At 36.8% G+C, this 20,981-nt stretch overlaps 1 protein-coding gene across 2 annotated transcripts in view; it reads right to left on the reverse strand.

The window, feature by feature from the left end:
• POU6F2 (POU class 6 homeobox 2) overlaps positions 1-20,981 on the reverse strand; it is a 262,108-nt gene that overhangs the window by 167,551 nt on the left and 73,576 nt on the right. The gene's annotated exons all lie outside the window — the stretch shown is intronic.

Here is a 20,981-nt window from a genome sequence, read left to right on the forward strand (position 1 = left end):
TGTAATGTCACTGTGAGCTATTAAATGCTTCTACTCCTCCCTAGAAATGTTTATATATGAGAGGCAGCTGAACCGACTCTTTTATGTGCAGTTTTTTAAAGAATGTAGGATGAAAGGTGCTATATAAATGTAAGATACAGTTTTCCATAGTCCAATATCTTAGTGAAAGGCTGTAATTAGTGTAAGCACTGTTTAACATAAATCAGAACTTTGCATTCAACATTTCAAATGCAAAATCTTGACAAGATGTAGATTATTTTATGTTGGACATAAAAAGCGGTCTGTATTAAAAATTGTAATGATGGCCTGAAGAAGCTTTGAAATCAATAGATGACAAGTTATTGAAATTGGGGAGGCCTGACCTGCTCTGCTAGAAACAGCCAGTACATCAGATATGTTTGGTTTTATTTGACTTTAAATTTCTTGCAATTGTTTTATTTCTAGTGAGTTCTAAATTCTTTAAACGTTAAAGGATTTTGTTGGTATTGTTCTGGTTGCTTTTTGAATCTAACTCTGCTTTTGTTTTTGTTTTATAAGACATGGCCAATGTTTAAACTAGAGAGAAACACTAGGAGAGCAGAATAGTCTTAGCACTGCTGGATATTTCAAGCCTGTGATTTATTTGCAATGTAATTCAATTATTAAAAATAGACAGTATTTTTATATCTTTCAATTCTGCTCTACACCAAATCACAAAAGCCAGATATTTTCTATTAGTGTTTGATAACATGTGGTTACTAAGGCCATAAAAAAAAAAAAATAGAAGGCACTTACAGTTTTAGTATAAACTATGATTAATTTTTATTAGGACGATACATTTATATATTATAAACTGACAATTTATTTGTAGATTTTTTCCCTGCAAGTTTAGTAGTTTCCCTTGGTGCAGAATGCAGAATTGTATATGAGATATTTGAGTGTCTAAAACGATGTATGATAAATGAAGTAGCATGCTACTTATACGCTTATCATGTTCCCTGACTAGCAACAGGTTCAGCAAAGGGCACAGCCAGTAAATGAAATTTTCCACCAGGACAATATATCATCACAAGAAATGTATGCGTTGGAAACTTACAAGCTTGCTCGAGATGCGGACAAGGTGTGAAATGGTAAAAAATGAAAAGCAGAAACAGCATACAGTAAATTTCAAATTCAGCTGAATTTCCATATTGGCTGAACCTGGTGCTTTAACTGTTTGAAGTCATGTAGTTTAGAAAATAATGAACACATACACAAAAATTTAGCCCAGTTTTAATATTAGAATTAACTTCCTTCATTAGATATCCTATACTTCTTTGGAGAAAAGAAACTATAGAGAATTTAGTGAGAATATTTTTTAAATCTCCTTCAAAGTCCAAAGACAAAGCAACCTCTTTAAATGCATATTTCTTCCTCAGACTTACAGGTAAAAAATCTGCTCCAGGAAACATTTATCATAACTTTCAACACTCTGTGGAGAGCACTAATTAAAAATAATAATAAAATAAACAGGAAAAAAAAAGGAGAGAGAGAATGTTATCTGTATATTTCTCAGTGGAATTTGTTTTGTTTACAAAAATGTTTCATAATAGAAATTTCTGGCATATCACTGTGGAATCCTAATCCTGTTTCTTGCAAGATACAAGGTACACCAAGGAGAAACTTCTTGGCATTCTGGTGCTAGGTGGAATGACAACTAAAAGTACATTCAGAAAGCCTGTTTTTATGGTGACTAGCTGTACAGCCTCACTGAAGAGAGATTAGCACTGGAAAAGCTGATGAAATTTTGGAATTCTATCTGAAAGAAGCTTCTGAAATGTCTTGAAATTTGTTACACTGCTAAAAATCTAGCATAATGACTGGTTTGTCACTTATGTATTATGGTAGCAGTTGTATTTAAAAGTCTTAACAATTTCATAAACCAAGTAACAAATCCTTCTCCCTTCTTACATTCTTACTGGCTAAAATACACCTTTGGTGAGATTTGGCTGATGCAGCTTTACTACGCACAATAATTTCAGAACCAATTATGGCCCCACTTTGGGCCATAATGTCTTGTTATTGCATTTTTTTTTTTTTACCAGAAAAATCTCCTGCTCTTATCTTTCTCCATCTCACTTCCAACTAGCAACCTTTCTCCCACATCCCACTCAAAACACAAAAAATATCTTTACTGTCACATTCAATTATTAATTTCATAAATGTTGCTTCCTGCCAACAAATGTTGTGACAGACATCTTGTTTTCATGGGCTGAGTTACTGCCACCCTATTTCAAAGATGTTAGTGATGACAAGTTCTTGTGAGTCACAAAGAAAGAGGCATATGTGCAAAAGGGAATATTTATTTTCACAAACCAGAAGTAGCCCCTCATCTGGATGTAGACAGACTTGCTCTGTTCCCCCTCTAACTTGCATGGCCTTTCCTAAAGGCAGAGCTGATGAGATTTAGCCAAGCATTTTGACTGGAGATCAGGAAAGACCCTCTGATGTACCATGCCACCAGAGAAAATCTTTCTCACATTTTCAGGCTCGTTCTCTCATGTGCCAAGACTTCTTTTCACATTTTTGCTTAATCCCAGGCTTATCCAATTAATGTTCATTGACTTTGGGCTTAATATTTTTGTGCCTCACATCCTATTTGGATTTACCGTTTCTCTGTCCATCTTAAATCCAGACATTTTCACTTTGTGATTTTCTCTGACATTTTTCCTTATGATGCTAATTTGGAAAGAAACATTTATTTCCTGCTTACACAGTCTGCTCTCTTTTGAGGCACAATGTATAAAACGCTAAAAAAAGAAAAGACAGTAAGAGCTCTTTTAGGTCTAAGTAGGCAGAATATAAGAAAGTTCATGCTTTTTGTAGAACATGAGGCTAGACCTTTTCTAGCCATAGTCCTGTGAAATTTAGTTCTGACTTCCTAGTTTCAGCAACATCAGTCTAGGAACTCTCTAAGTGAAATGCATCTTTTTGCAACTTAGAGGGAAATAGAATCATAGAATCTTGCTGCAAGGCAGCAATCTGTGTCCTTTGTACTCTTTGGCCACAAGTCTCACAATCTTTCACGTCTGGAATAAAAACCTAATTTGCTTGGTTGATGTCAAACTTCAGGGGTTTATGCACTGTCTAGTTAACTTTGTCACTGAGCTATGACCATTGTCTTCCAGGTGCAGGCTCACTCTTGGCACTGACATGAGGAGATCTCATGGGATCTACTACCATTTTCAGTGTCAGTATCTCCTGTGCCCATTCTTTGTGCCACTGTCTGAATTCCAATGCTCAGGCACTGCTCCGTAGTTCTGAAAGCTAAGCTCTCTTATTCACTTCCAAAGTATTAATTCCCTATTCCTTCTTTGCTGTTCATAATATCCACCTTTTTGGACAACTGGCATATTTTTGGAGTGTCATTTGTTTTATACTGCCCTTGTTGGGCGGGTTGCAATTTCCATGAACAGTATCTTCCACTGAGTTTCTGTTCTTTCCCACAAAATATTCTGTTGTTCAGGATTCTTTTCTTGTTCTACAACATTTTGGGATTCTTTTAACTTACTAAGTTGACATTAACATCCTTGAAACATCCTGTATTAACACAACAAAATGTAAATGTAGTTCATTTTCTTCCTGCCTTACAGAGGATAATCAGACCTACAGTTAGCCCTGATATTATCTTTTTATTCCCCACCCTTCCCATGGGTGTAAGTGAAGATAAAGACAATTGAGTTTCATCGCTACTGCCATGGCATAATGCAACACGAACTGTTTAAAATGCTTACAATTTTTAAACATGCTCTCAGAGATAAAATCTTTTGGAAGGACTATAAGTACTAATGAACTTAGTTGACAAAGGAATATGTTTCTTTAACTGTTTTGTACATTTTCACTCTGTTATTTCAATGTTTGTTCTTGCTTCGAAGTGCTGTACAGATTCTATATTTATATTCTGGGTTGTAGGTTCAAAGCACAATTTTTTCCAATTCTTTGAATATTCCATAGATTTTTCTGTAAGAACTTTTATTTGTCTACCTAATGACTAGGACATTTGTCAACTAACGGCTTAACAGTTCAGACCAGAACATCTCACATTAGCACTAAGAACCTCTCTTGCTCGTTTGGAGGGCCATGGAAAAGCATCAGAAGCAGCACAATGAAGTCATGAGGAGATCTAACTTTATGATGTTTTCTAACTCCCTGAAGACATATGAGGAATCATCAACTAGTGAATATCAAGTAGTGTAAGAAACATGGACTTAGGATATTACAATATTACCTTATAATATTTTATTGTTAGCTGGTTTTTTTTTTGGTTTGTTTTTTTAAAAAAGGCTCCAACGTGGGGCAGTACTTCGTTTTGTGTTGTTCCATCTGATCAAAGGCCATGGACTAATATTCTGAAGTATATTAAAAATCCTTTCCCTCACAGACTGAAAGAACAAGAGAAATACAGCTCTCCTTCCATTGTCAATGAACGTAATGAACATTGTTAATGAACATAATCTTGATTTTACTAGAATTGTTTGGTTGCTATTTTGACACCAGTCAACTATTGGTTTTAATGATACAAAAACAAGAATTGTCACTGATATTGTCCCTTAGAAGATGGCTACATCATGTGTCATGAATTTATGGATATTACAGGTCTTATATACTTTATTGCATAGAGGGGAGAAAAGAGAGACAAAGAGGGAGAACAGTACAGCCAAATGAATTAAACCCATTCTTCTATGTAAAATAAACTTTCCTGTCTTTAAAAGCCTACAAAAATTAAATTATGTCAATATAGATTTGGTACCATTTTAAATTAACTTCAGCAGAAACAGAGTCCACTTAACTAGGGTCAGGAGGAAAAACAATGGAAAAAAATTGGCTTTTGTGGTTCATTTGAAGCACAGCCTCAGACGAAAAACCTGCTGATTGCAAGTGCTATAAGGCTGAGGTTACATGAAGTTAATATTAACTTTACAAATCAGGAACTTTATGGTGAAATGGATCTCTTCATTCGAAAATCCCCAACCGCTATTCACTGCTTTGTGGTCTGTGGAGACGTTATCTGATCGTTCAGTGATGTACTTGTGGTTTGTAAAAATGGGGACCCTAAAGATCATCAGAGCCCAAGTCTGTTCCCTGGGGCCTTTTTACTCTGCTGACACTTACTGAAAATCTACCAGCAATACATTCTCTAGAGCAGCAATCATTAACTCATTCAAAGTCACAGGCACAAGGGTCTTGGGTTAGCAGCTATTAATTAGTGTAATTATTCCCTGGATGACAATTACCAACTGCAGGATCCACTTAACATCTATTCTCAAATCTTGTCTTTCTGCAATGCTAATGTTTCTAATAGGTTCATTTACCTCCATTTACTGATTATACTCACTATGGTATATTGTTTCAGATGGACAGGACGGAAAGCCAATACCTAATATTGACCTTTATAGTATCCTGTGATTAGAAAGGCTGCTCTACCATTACTAGCCACATCATTCTATTGAAAAACATATATACTGTTTATGATAGATTTTCACCTCCTACAAACAGGCTTACAAAATTAATTTCCTGAGAAATAATGTGTTTTAAACTACTTTCCTCAGTAATGCAGTTGTACATACTATGTTGCAGTATGAGTTGCACAATGTGATGTTTAAGACTATTTCAGCTAGCAGTGATATGCACATAGTGCAACTTTAACCATATTCTCCAACTTTGTTAGAAACAAAGAAAAACAAAACCAAACAACCTCAAACAAACCATCGAAAAAAAAAAAAAAAAAAGGAGGTAAAAAGAAGAGGTATAAGTCTACAATCTGTGCTTGTTTGGCAGTGTCCAAGTACTGCTTGGTGCTAAGCCACATTGAAATCCTTTAGAGTTCAAATAAACTAGAATGCTTAGAATGCACTTAAATCAGACTGATATATTTGCTAAAGGAACAGAGAAAAATAAATTGCATTAAGTCTAGTTTCACCTACTTAAGGAATCTAACACACCTCTTCTGTGAAAGGGAAGACAATGTCCAGAACAAACAAGATTTTGATAGGACAGAAAGCTAATTTATTTAATAACAGAAGGAAATAAGCCTTTGATGGAAAGATTTTTCTCTAGGTATTGAAAATTGGAGGTCTTTGAAATCCATGATGGAACTAATTTCACCAAATGCTTTAACAGATCTTCCTGATTCTATAGAATATGAATCTTTTGCCAGATCATAGCCTTACATTTCAAACCGCATAAACTAGGATAAATCAGAAGTTGTCATATATGGAGACTGAAGGGGGAGGAAGGTTATCTGTTAGGAGTTCCTCTTTCCAATACCAATAAAGTCTGGATTATTGAAACAGGAGGAAGACTTTCTATTACAGAAGCAGGAGAAGAGTGTAGGGAGTATGACATCATGCTGTACTGACATGTTTCCCTTCATTCTCCAAGAAGTTGACAGCAAGAGCAATCAAGAATGTCATACACTGAGCATCAGAGTTTAAAAGGAATAGAGGAATAGAAACATACATGGCAGTATGTTTTCTGAAGAAGCTTTAATTCTTTCCTCTCACTATGCTGATGATTCATAAATTAAAAGAGAAAATAATTTTAAATGTGTGTTAATACATAGTTTCAGAGTGGTAACATTTGCTCCTTTAGTATATATTTTAACGAGTCCCCTGGACAGCACCTCAACTATGCAGGAGTAAGTGGAAGCAGCAGTGCTGCTTTTAAATGTGCTGTTAGATTGTATTTGTGAGCATTTGATGTTCTTCTTTAATAACCCCAAGTAAAAGGCTGAATGAATTCAACAACAGTAGCTGAAAAAAGTGCAATGAGTCATATTATAGGAAAATGGAGAAAAGGATACAGGACTCTCCACTGAACACAATCCTATATTGTAGGCAATCTGTGATAACACCCTTTTCATTTCAGTTCAGTCCCATAAAATTACCACTAACATTACAACTCATGCAGAACACAGATAAATGTAAAAATGTCACAGAATTCTTCCAGATGGGACTTTTAGTTCCACTAGATCACCATCTACTTTTTTACTTGTCTAATATTTCATTACAACCTTCCATAAGTTAATTTTCTTTCCACTGACCATGTAAATCACAAATCAATTTTCATTTAAAATGCCTGACTACAGATTGCTCCTGAAAGCTCAAAGCATATGCTTCAGTGAGCTCTCCAACATTCTTAATGCACATTAGAAAAATGTTGTGGTTTTTTAAAAATCTTTTTAAAGGAATTAATTTTACATTAAAGTCTGGCATGAGACCCAAGTATTGGTACTCCCCCCTTCCCTCTTCTATCCCCCATCTTTAAAAAGCAGGTGCATTTTTTAAATGTAACTGCATGTAGAGCTAAATGTCTTTCATGATAATGATATTTGTTCCTAAACCAAAAATTCAGGCAGGAATATAAACTGCTTTAAATTTTCAGAAAGTAGATATGATTACTTAATCCCAAACCCCTACTGCAATCATGTTCCTCTCTAGGGGAAAGAAGACAGAAAAGAAAGAAAGGGAGGAAAACCATTCACGGCCCAGTCATTGGCTGTGGTTACTTATATCATTCTTTTTCTTATGTTCTAACAGAGCGTTTGTATAACTCAAGGAATGCGCTAAAATATATGGCTGAATATTATTACTAACTTTACTCTTGGAAGCAGCTACCCCAAAACCAAAGAGATATGCCTGTGAGACAAGCAGGATTCAGCCTTTAAAACAATCTATAAGAAATGCTTTACATGAATGCCCAGTAAAGAATGGTATGCTCTGAAATGTTATTTTCTTATGTTAGTTTAAACACAGCACTCTCCCCTCACAAATCCATAGGCATAAGTTTGGCAGGACTGGACATAGGAATGGTTTCTATGGCTGTCTTTGCTACTGTCCTACTCAGAAATATCAGACAGTCATTTCACTACTCTGTGCCTCAGTTTTCACCTTACTAAACAGTGAACATTAAAGTGACCCTTTTAAATAATTAATGGGACCACTTAAACTACTACCTAAGCTGACACATGCATAAGCATTTGCTGAATCAGTAACAGAAAGGATTGATCACGTGGTCATTTTACTCTCTATATGGTAGACTACGTTTCCTCACACCAGGAATTTCTCTGCTGTTTAATTTCAAAATGTTTGCACATGTTCTTGTTGCTAGAGAACCTCAGCATCAAACCTTGAGAGACAAATACACCAACAGAGCAACCTGGTGTTATGGGAGAAGGAAGGGCACTATCTTCTCTCGGAACATGCTGGAATTATAATCCTTTCTAATGGCATGATCCCACATCACTGAAGTCTAATGAAATGATGAATCCAAACGAAGAGAAGAATATGGTTCCTCTAAGTCTCTTTCCTCCTCTGAACTCATATGTAAGCCTACCTTTCAATTTGCTGTCTCTCTTTTCCTCTACGCACCTGGCACATCCATTTCTAACATATCTCCCTCCAGCTTTGGGATTGTCCTTCCATCTCCGAAGTTCTCTTGCATGCCGTTTTGCATCACTCTATCACAGCTCTTAGGCAAGACAGTAGAGCTTTGAATCCCAACTTCTTGAAGCACTCTGACATTGGGATTCTAGCTTGGGGGTGATGGAGAGGGTGTCAGTTTAAATAAGACTGAGTGCTCATGACAATTGAAAGTAGCTCTGCATTAAGTGGGGCTCGTTCTCATAATGCAATGTGTCAGTGCTGAACAATGAAATGGGGGAAGGGAAAGGCTCTTGAACAGTCTCTGTAAATAGGGTCTTGCCAAACTATTTGCAGGTTATAGTCAGCCAAACCTTGAGGGTCTTCTCATTGTTTTTTTTTTAAACTCAAACTCCCAAATGTCAACGGGGCCTCAAGCGGCACTTCTCATGTGAATCTGCCTCACTAAAACTGAATGTTGAGGGCCTCTGGAATCGGCTTTGTGCTGCCATATCACAATCACCACTTAAAGCTGACCACTTGTAACAATGATGTGGAGTTACTTTAGATACAAGGTGTGAGTGAAAATGTTTACTTTGCTTCCTTATTTAGAGAAAACCCAAAACACATCTATTAATAGTAAGCGGAATCCTTACCAAGCAGGGATTACAATGAAGACAACCTGTCTAGTCCTCTATTAAGACTTCTACAGTTAACTACTTTAGCTTAAAAAAAAAAAAAAAAAAGAGTAATTATTTGGGTTATCTAACCTATTCGGTAAAAGACCCACAAAAATATTTAATGTGGGAGATGCCTAGGAGCTAGTTCAATTGGGTGGCTAGCTTATTTTTTTATTTCTTTATTTTCCATTTGCCTGACTAGCCAGAAGGCTGTGCTTTGTTTGTTTGTTTGTTTTTCTTCAAACAAACCCCTCACTTTTCTTTTTATTTTTCTCTCATATTTCTTTTGATGTCTTTTTGTTCAGTTAGCAACGTATTGGCAAATGCAGCTGATGATTAAGGGGTGTGCAACCAAAGAGGCATCCCAATTACTATGACCAGAAAGCACATTAGACACTTGAGCATCTTTCCATTAACTAGATCCTCTGTCTCTTTATATCACTTTGTGAAATGGTTCTCAGGAGGAGTTTCTCTTCCAGAGGTTACTGACTAGAAGCTCTTGGATGAGACTGAAGCTCAACAGGGCCAGTATAATTAGATCCACCTGCTTACAAGTACAAGCTGGGATGTGAAAAAGAAAAATCTGAAGGCATTTTAGTAAGAAAAGGAAAGGAAAGTCTTCTCTCTAAAACACATGCACTCTACTGAGAATCTTTTCAACCATCTATGTTTTCATGAATTGTTAGTACTTCTAGATGAGACTAACATCCATACACAAAACACAATGTTTGGGAAGCCTTTGATTCCACTGTAAATCACATTCTTCTAGCAAGTACAGATCCGAACTTCAGATTTAGATGTTTACAGATGTTTACATATACATTTAGGCATTCCATTTTCAGCTTTTTGCCTAAAATTACTAAGCAGAACATTACAGTTAGTGGTAGCTAAAATCAGAGCTGCCAAGTTAAGCTTAACTCTGCAGGTGCTGATGGCAGGGTTATTTATTACATGAGCCACACAACCCTCCAACATGGGGGCTCAGTGCTCTAATGTAAGCCTCTGCCTAAATAACATTGCTCTGAATCATCAGCAATGGAGGATGTGTTTTCATTGCAAGTGCCAGTCATCAGTTACTTCTTTCTGAACCACTAATACAGGTTTTATGGCTATGTGAATATTAGCAAGTGGTTTGGTGCAGCATGAGTGGGTCACTAGATGGAGACAGTTGATTTGGAGTCCCTTTATCCTCTTCTACTTGCATTTCAGAGTTTTTGCATTGTTCTGTAGTTACTCTGGTTTCTTGCACTGAATGTATTCTTCTTGAAACTGTCCAAAGGGACAACTGTTGGTTTGGACCTCTGTGTGTCTCCACCTGGCTCTGGAATACTATTGGTGTGTGCCTGGAACAGAGCTGCTAGTTTAGTTTCCTCCAAAATAAATCTGGTCTAAACACCTCAAACTAACATGAGGCAAATGATGAAAATGGGGATTCATTTCACGTATGCAATACTGCTCTACACCAAAACACTTCAGTTGATGCAGCCTACTATACAGTAAGATTTATTTTATAAACAATGGCTTACTTCCTGCCTTCCTACACCACTTCAAAAAAAACTTTTCCCTTATTAATATCAGTAAGTTTAGGTTTCTCAACCTTGATTTCTAATCTCCACCATGCCATTTGTGAAATGATCAGATCAGGACACAAAGAAAATATAAGTGGAATGTGACTGTGTATAAATTGCTCTGTATTGGCAATCTCATCCCATTCTGTTATTTACTTTTCTCCAAGTAAGATAATTATATTTGTATAGGTATAGGTATAGATATAGATTAGATGTTACATTACAAAGCCACAAGAGTTCCTGATCTTGTTAACATGATGGTTGTCATAGTTTGTTTTGTTTTGCATGAGCAAGAGCTCATTTCTGAGAGCCCTTGTCATTCACATCAACTTATGTCTTCTTAATGAAGCATTTCTGAAATGAATGGCAGGACATATACATTTCAATTCAAACTCTTACCTTGCTCCCACTGAATTCAATGAGACTTCAGGACAAAGGAAGCTTTATGGTTTGTATTTTTACAGGTACACCCTCCTTCTTCCTCAGTACCCTTTTAAGGAGGACCAACAGTGATTTTCAAATCATTTTGCTTTCAGAAATTATTTCAGCTGGTCTATTTGGCTACCCTCTGTACTAGGTTACTTGCACAGTTACACTCTCTCAGGCTCAAAAGATGCTATAATTCTTTGTATTCCTTGCAGTACAGTAGGATACTACAAGGCAGATAGACAAACCTCACCCTGTCCCAGTTAGCCAGAATGGGTATAGTTTGCTGTGCAGAAGAGGTGAACTGAAACCAAGTCTCACTGCTGGGGAGGGTAATAGCAGCACTGCGTTTGCATCAGTCCCCTGCCAGGCAATCCATAGACTGACACTGATGGTTGCTCTGGAGGGAGTCACTTACCCTCCAAGCTAGAGGTAAGACGCCAGATAAGCAGTAGCCTGTAAAAAGGGATTAAAAGAAGAGAGAAAACCAGGGGGAAAGATTAAGATAATTTACCCTTGTATATTGTATCCAACATAAATCCCATTGTCAGTACCTATTGTTCAAGTACCTGACAAATTTCTGTTTCTATCCTCTCCATAAAAGTCTCCATCATATATAAAGTTGCATACCTTTCATGGTTTTATAATAAACTGGAAGTGAGTAACAGTGTGATATCAAAGGAAATAAAACTCCAGTTGCTATTGCTGCTGGGGTTGCCTCCTGAATGTGGCTTATACAATATTTCATCTGTGCTGACACCTTTCACTCTCAATTATTTGGCTGCTGTCAAAACAAATCAATCAAATTATAGCGCAGTGTCTTCATGTTACCATTCCACTGCAAGTTAGCTGCATTAGCTTTGAAATATATGGAAGTATAAAATTTATCTCTATTATTTATTTAATACAACTTTCTCCCTTGTGAGTTATCTTACAAACATAGCAAACGCAAATTATCTGATGTCATATGTTGAATATATATAAATACCACTAAGAAATTGTAAAATAATAGCACTCGTGGGAATATAAATGCATAAAGATACACTTGATAAGTCTTGCACTTACAACCAATGATATTCTTCTGACATATGGAACAAATAGTATATGTTTTTAATTTTGGTTGCAACTGGCCAAGGTTCTCACATTAGATAAATGCAATTTCATAAGATATAACTTTGAACTACCAGTCCTGTTAAAGCAGGGTAAAACAAAGATTTAAAGATCTGATTTTGTTACCAGTAAAATGAAGGCAGGGGTGGAGGTGGGGTGAGCTGGGATTGAATATTTTTTAAACATGCTACAATGCCGGGAGGGGAGCATTGTCTTCCTTTACAGCTCACAGGCATTGATTTGGGAAAGGAAAGGCTAAAATCTCAAAGAGAGACTCTGAAAGTGATTGCTTTTTCAGGTTGCTAGACTTAGAGTTTTCAGAGAACCCACACAGAATTTGTTCTCGAGAGGTTTTAACCTTTTAAAAATGAATAAAATAAAGGAATCAACTTACAGTTTGCCAATAAGTGAATTTCCTGAAAATGTACTACTATCATTTCCTTGCTTTTTAGACAGGATTCGTGTCCTGTTACAGCTGCATCTGCTAACATAGAGGAGCCCAATATACTGGGAAAATTACAACAGGTTTATCACCGCTAGCCATTTACCTCTTCTTCATTTATTACTGCTGATATAATGGGAAATCAGTTGCACAGTATAAAATACATTCAGGAATATTTGGGTTGTGAATAACTTTAAAAACCAAGGTGGAATATACTGGATGGACAGGAACAACCAGCAACAGATGAGGAAAGGGACTGGAGAAATAGTATCTGAGAAAAGAAAAGGGAAAGACATTGAAGGGTCAGAATCTGTAAATCCAAAGCATCAGCATCAACTTGAACAGAATTATATCACGGAATTGAGATGAGAAGCTTGTTTTTATGCCAAAGATTTCTTTTTAACACTGTATAACCTACCCTAACAAAATATAACAACTAAGTGAAAGAAGAGTCTGTAGAATATGTCAAATCTAAAGCCTAGTAAGTACGAAAGCAATATTTATCTTAAAATAAATAAGCAAATAAACACAAGAAAGGCAACAGATTTAGAATCCACACTGTGATGAATCTTATTAGCCTTGGTGAAAACTTACAATCCATCTGCTGGCTGGATAGCAAGTCCCAAATAAGGAAAATTCACCTTACTATTCCAGAAAATGAATTCACTAATGGGCCTAGCCCCTAGCTCGTTTTAGGTCTATGAACCAGAACAAAATTTAAGAATTAAAGGTACAATTAATCAAGACCTAGCTGCATCTGAGGACATTTAACAGTAGGGATTTAAAGCCACTTTTGTAGGAAAGCATAGCACTAACAATCAGCATTCACTTACAGGTGGTAAAAGAGTTGTAGAAAATGTGTCAATTGTTTGCCCTCACGTAAGATGTCTAGGGTGGAACAGAACACAGGCCTTGCGACTCTGCTCTCTGCTCCATCTGTCAGAGCACTTGTAAAGACGAAAAGTTTCAGGAATGCAAAAAGCTTCAGGGATCGGTAGCAAAATGAGACTGGGGCATAAAGATCTCCATGGGTAGAGGATTCTATCCAAAGGACATAAAATGACATGGAGATCTGGGGACAAGAAAAGCCAAGCAAGTTTCACTTTCATCATTTCTGATTTCACATCTCTTTTCTCAGATGACAAGTGATACAGCACAAGGACAAGGTACAGTTGTGCCAGGGAAGGTTTAGATTGGTTATTAGGAAGAATTTCTTCATGGAGAGGATGGTCAAGTATCAGAACAGGCTTCCTGGGGAAGTGGTGGAGTCCCCATACCTGCAAGCATTTAGGAGACACACAGACATGGCACTAAGGGACATGGTTTAGTGATGGAACTTGGTAGGTCAGGTTGACAGTTGTACTTGATAATCTTGAAGGTGTTTTCCAACCAGAAAGATTCTATGATTCTGTGATGTCACCAGACAGGCTCTGTTTCCATTCTAAACCAATCTGAGTGGCAGGCAGAAACTTTTCGCAAGAAAGAAAAAGATGCTGTAAAAAGTTTCAAAATGCATAATCTTGCTGTGATAAGAAAGTCACAAGACATTTTCAGAACTTACCACGACAATAAAAACAAACAAAAGAAAACAACAACAAAAAAAAAGAGGTCTGTGGTTCTGTAGACTTCAAAGAAATTTAATTTAAAAAATTGGCTTCCAGGGTGTTAACTTGTATGGTCCATGGATTCAAAATTTACACTATTAAAAATGCCTGTAAACCCAGTTGGTCAATAAAGACTTTGTTGTTTTTGTGAGTCCCTAAATATATATGTGCTTGATTAGAATCTCACTGGTCTATCAGGAACACGAGTTTTTATCCAGGGAGTTTTTAAAGCATGAATCATTGGGATTTTATTAATACAAACACCATAGGAAAACAAAGGAAATTAAACCACAAAGACTATAAATATCTGACTTAAATCCACCAATGCAAGGAAATTAAGAGTGAAGGCTGCAAATCCATCCTGGTAATCCTTCTGTGACTCACTGTATTGCAGTTAGGAGTCTTGGATCAGCCTATGAGTCATATATGCATATACCATATGGATGTACCTATCTATTTGCATGTGATCCACCAGTGCATGTAGCCTGTATGCTACAATGCAGAGGTGAGGAACAGAGTGACGAACACCAGCTAGGATTTTTACTTGCATTCCCAATTTTGTGGCTTTTGTAAGATTACAGTAAGTTAAGTGCTTAACATTATTGGAATGAGTTTTCTCTACATTAATTTAAATTGTCACGGTCTAAATTCAAGAAGAAGATTAAAGGCTCCTGGAAACAGGTGCAAAGATATACTTTAAAAGCAGCATTAAAATGCATCCATGTTCTGGTTGACAGAAATTTCATTTATAACCCTGCACACAGAATATTCCTGCCAGGAGCAGTATCAGTCTAAGTCAGGTCTAGAAGGATAACTCATGCTGAATAAAGGGGTACATTCCCAGAAATGCCCAGGTCTTCAACACCAGGCACTCCACAACTCCTAGCCTAGGGGTCATGTCTGCTAGAAAGTAGTTAACCAGTAGGTTTTGGGTGGAAACTCAGGAGAGGAACAGACCACTTCTGTCTTTCCCATCTGCTTCTTGGCATACAAGTTTGGAAACTTAGACCCTGACAAAACTTGGCCTGCAAAGTTCAAGTAGGTGTGAACACTTTGATTTCAGAATTAATTTGATCTACATCACTTCATTACTCCTCAACAATGTTGCTCCATAGCCACTAGTAGTGAAAAAACAGGCATGTCTGAGGTCTATTTTGGGTGGAAGTCAACAACAGAACATACAAACATTAATACTACTGCATTTTAATGCCTCTGATGGTAGGCCTTTAACTTACGGGGCAAAAAAAATCCAAACAACAAATAGCTAACACACTGGGAGTGATCAATAAACAACTAGCAGCTAATAAAGCCCTGAACCTTTCACATTCCTTCTGTGAAGGCAGCAATTTGCCACTGAACAAGATGAACAATTAACATGGGACCACATCATTCCCACAGGAGAAGTCTTGTATGGTGGGGAAAAACATCACAAATGGAAAATCAGACTATTAAGGCTCTTTCTACACTTCCTTCCAAAGGCAGCTTTTGCCTTTTTTTCCCAAAAGCAAATGTTAGGCCTCACAAACTATGTTTCCTGGGCCAACAGGTGGAGGCACAAAACCTTCTGCATACTCCGTCTTTAGGGATCTCTCTGCCTGTTACTTCAGTTCCCGTACAGCACAATTTGGAAGGAATGCAGCCGTCAGCCTGAGGAAGCCTCCTCTAGTGGCTGCTAATCCATAGGCACTCTGTGTATACCACACTATGCCTAAGGATGCACAGATCTCTCCTATTTCTTTCCACGTACTGAGATAGGGAGATTAGCGGTTAACCCCTTCTTTGCATGAGAGAGCCCTTCCCAGTGACTGTATTATGCGTATTTGTACAGTGATAGCGGAGGTATATTTGGTTTGAGGGCTTCACTGAAATTGATAGCAAGTGCAGCTCCTTTTCTTGGTTCTTGTCATTCTTGTTCTGGTTATGTTAGTACACTGCAGAAGTACCTGAGAATAAACTATTCCTCTAAGTGAAACATCATTTTGATTATTACTGACATTGGTGCTCATTAAATACATAAGTGAAACACTGCCTTTCTGTAGACTCTGAAAGCTATTTCATGTTACTTGAAGGGGAATACAAATGAATAGGGACTGCATCACTTTAGTTAAAAGGAGAAAATGTTCTAAAAACTGGAATTTGGACTCTAGATCAGTAAGCGATTGAGGTTTGTAGTCTACTTCTTTTCTGTCTTTCTTATTTTTCATCTCTCTCTGATTTCTGATTTTTAAGGTCTGTGTACATGGGGGAATGGAGACAGAGCATTTTTATTTTATCTGCTGCACAATTAATGATACAAATCTATGTTCAGATGAAATAAGATCTAATAAATGTAAACAATACATTTTTCCCTTTTTGTTACCATTATGTCTTTACCCAACATTCATTTTGACTGATCATGCACACACACACACACAAAAAAAAAAAACAACACAAAGCTTTTTAAATTTTTTCTACTGTTATCTATGTCTACTGTTACCCATATCAGTATATTTTAATGGCTGTCTCCTAGCTCTTGAGATGTTTAATACATTTCCCCTTCCATGGTATTGTAGCTAAAATATGACCTGCTGCTGTTTAAATAATGTAATTTAATGATTTCACATTTTCAGCCATGCAAGGCTTCCTTTTAGCACTGAAGCCTTTCTCTAATGATTTGGGGAGATAGTTTGTTCTCATTTCTTTCAGAACTCAAGATTGAGAAACTCTGATTTGGAAATAAATTATTGACACCCACTTTAGGAACAGTACAAAGTGTAGTGGAAATAAAACACATGAAGCTTCCGTGCTACGAGGCTAGAATCTCCAATTTGTTGATTTCTTTTGAGGTTCAAATATCATTCAAGCTCTGCTATGGTGGAAAAGTCTAAAATGCTGTTGTGCCGTTGTTATGTGATGTAATATATTTGGGCCAACCCTTCACAGAGAGATTCCCAAATTCATATCCATTCCCAAAGTCTTATCCACATAGGCTGTGTGGCCAGCAGTGAGCTGGAAAATGACACTTGCACTAGTTCCTTCTCATTTCAAAAATATATATACCTACTAAAAGGATAGCTAAAATAACATTAACTTTTTAGCCAAAACTTCATTGGCTGTCATGGAAAACTGAACAAAACAAGAGGACAGTCTGAGAATGACAGCTCTTCAGCACTGCAATACATTCTCATTTCTCAGTGATTTCAACGTGGACTCATGAGGGCTAAAAATATCTTCAGAAAATAAGACAGAACAAACTCAGCCCCCCTAAAAGTATCTTTCTATTCAGATATACAGAAATACTACACTGATCTAGAAAAGGAAGATGGGTTTGAGGAGATAATTCTTTTCCATTAATAGCAGCTTCAGGACATTATTGAATACTTTGAGATTAAGCTCTAAAAATAGTCCCTTGGAAAGACCATTGAGAAGGATAACCAAAACAAAAACAAAAGCAACAACAAAACTTAGAGAAAACTGATCTGGCAAAGGAGCTGCAGAAATTTAAATTATTCAGCCCAGAAAAATGTTTCCCAAAGTCAGAAAAATGTATATTGATGAACAACTGCTTGGGTGATAAAATGGCAGTGTTTTCTGCATTATTCAATAAGGACAGGCCAAGAAGCAATGGACTAAAAGCTACAGGTAAGCAACACATCATCCTGTAGGGTATCTACCTCCCTTCCCACAACCTCACAATTGCTATTGTGATACCTCCAGATTTTTGCTGTTTAGAAAAGCACTGCTTTGCTCCAGCTATAATTCTAGAAATGGTCAGAGCAAAGCAGGTTTGTATGTGTCTGGGAATAGGGATAACAACTTTCTTGGATGGTGTTTAAACTCTTACCTTCAGTACTTTTAGTGGATTCCAATAAAAAGATATGGTTGTTGATTTTATTTGCTTTCATCAAAAGACTGTTGATGGCAAGCCAAAGTTCCACAGGTGAATCTGTAGTATGTTCAGAGATTTCCGTTTACTGTAAAGCAGATGGCTTTATTTTGCCACCAACACCCTGGCATTTCAGTAAACTGTATACTTTGCATATTCCTTGTGCATATTAAATTTGCTTAATAGGAGCCGATGAAAATGTATTTCTATGTAAGTGTTCACAGCAAGAATTTACACATTCATCTTACTTCTGTTCACACACATTTGACTTTTTTGCTCAGGGAACAGATATGGTGCAGCACTGTGTATGACAAATGACACTGTAATGAACAGAGAATAATCAAGCACATATCAAGAAAAATAGTTTTAAAAGAAGCTTACAATTTAAACCTCTCTTCACTTACAGCAACAAAATTCCTATTGACTTAATGGTGGATTAGACCCATACAGAAACTCAACAATTTAACAGAAAAAAAAAAGTAAAAAAAAAAAAACTTATTTATAGGTAGCTGACAACTGAAGAATAGGTAATTTCACTAAATAAGTCATACTTTGAGAGTAATTTTCATATCATTAATCACTCCATTTTACCAATGTCTCAAATTTTTAAAGAACTCTTGTATTCTCTTTTCAAATAGTTAACATATCTATGATTCCTATCACTGAATGTTTTTTCTCTTTCCGCAAGCAAGTTGTTTCATCCTATCACCCTAAGGTCTCATACTTACCACCCTGAACCAGAGCTGAAAGTCCCCAAGAAGAAAATCAGTTAAATATATACATACATCACACAAAATTTAGTGGAATTACACCCATTAAAGCATTCCATTAGATCAGTTTTTCTGAATTCATGCATCATTCAAAAAGTCTTTAGGGTGCCTTCTCAATTAAGTGGCAAGGCTAGTTTGGGATGAAGAGTTTTAGAAGTTTACTGATGAGAGAACAAAACTGGAAAAGAATGTGCTCACAGCAGCTTTGGACATCTATGTTTGACTGCACTGAAAATTTAGGGAAAGGAGATGTTACAACAACAAGAATAATGAGAAAGGTTAGAAAACTGTATGAAAACATGCCCCTCAGTCATCTATGTTGACACTGTCACTATAAGGTTTGAGAGACATGAAAGTCGATGAATATGGTCTGATTTCACACACAGGGCATGAACTACCCAAACTGCCTTGAATACTATGAATATACCTATAAAAGTGCTGGTTACAAAATGGAACGCACACGCTATGATTGTCTTTCAAATAACCATGAAACACATGGACCAGAAATCAGTCATTTCAACAGAACTGATGATATCACACAGCTAAAGATATTCTCTAGAAAACGCATTCTCACCAAACTCTTACCTTCATTCACATATGCATTGGGTGGGTAGTGGGCTATATAGCAAGCAAGAGAAGCTTACAACTGTGATTTAGGGCTCTTAAGTCCTATATTAACCAAGTTACTTGGTTTCTTTGTGCATCAGTTCCACTTCCAAATAACAAAGGCAACGGAAATTCCTTTCGTCACCTGGATATTGCAAGTGTATATACAAAGTTGTGAGGTGCTTAGAGGAATGGGAGGGGAGGGGAGAGAAGCAGACAAACAGCAAAGCAGCTAACTTAACTCATGGACGGGGAACTGCACCTGATGACCAAGCAAGTCCCTATTTGATCCCATGCTTGTATCTACCAGTAAAGACTACAGAGGAAAACTTTCTGCCTAATAAAGTCAATGCTTGAAACATTTATTTGGCAGCAGAGTTGCACCTTCTAGCTAGCAATTACATACCTATAGGTAAACTAAAGAGCAAAGGTTGCCTGGCTTAATCCCTACCAGTTTGGTAACGCAGGGTGAATAAATGACATAAGAACTGCACGAGCTTATGTTTATTTATACTACTACATACACAGCAGACATAACTTGGAGCACTCCAGAGTGGAAGGATACATTTTTATAATGCCTGTTTCTTCATTAAGATTTCATCATCCACCTACGCTAAAAAGCCACTTCCCCTTCACTTGGTTATATCTGCTTTTACCCACTCCTGTTCCTGCATTATTTTTTTAATCTTCAGTTCCCTACTTTACATGCACTCTCAAATTTTAAACAAGCAAAATTTGTGCATTAGTGTGTCCTTTTCATCTATGATTTATGAATGACAGGTTCTTCTGTGCAGCTTAATGGTATGAGAGAGACATTATTTTAAACATTAAAGTGAAAACCATTTACAACTATGATAAGAGAGGTCTGTTGACATTAAACTTTAAAACATGCACAAGGTAAAGGCAAGTAGCTGCTCCAACAGGTGAGAGTACTGTGCATGTAGTTCATAAGGGAGTTTGTTCAACACATGAGCTGTCTCTCCCTTTGCCGTTTCACAACCTGTAGGATTTGGTGCTTCAAACCATTCATCAAGTAATCAATAGCAACCATAGCATAATCACCCAAAAACTACTTAGGGTGCAGTGTAGAGCATTCATTTAATAAAATTACCATTTTGTCTGTGGTAAACGCTTCCTACCACTTATGTCAGCAAGAAATAATAAATACATAAATAAACAAAGCAAACAACAACAACAAAAACAAATTGAAGGAGCTAAAGTTTTATTTTGATATTTCCTGCCCACACCTCTACTACTTCCACACTGGACAGTCACTTCCTTACCATCCTCTTCCTTTAAAGCTGTACAATTCTCTCGTAATATTTTGGCTAATTCTTATCTAACTATACTTGGTTCAGTTCTGTTCAACAGCATCTGCCTTCTGAGAAGCAACCAAGATAATTAGGACTATTAAATAAATACATCTGTATTTCATAACATATGTGTTTCAATTGAGTACTGTTTCTAACAGAACAGAACGATAGGGGAAAACAGGCATGCAGTGTCTCATAGAACTGCTTTTTCAGTCTGAT

This window comes from Cygnus atratus, chromosome 2, assembly GCF_013377495.2.
Source record: "Cygnus atratus isolate AKBS03 ecotype Queensland, Australia chromosome 2, CAtr_DNAZoo_HiC_assembly, whole genome shotgun sequence".
Lineage (NCBI taxonomy): Eukaryota > Metazoa > Chordata > Aves > Anseriformes > Anatidae > Cygnus > Cygnus atratus.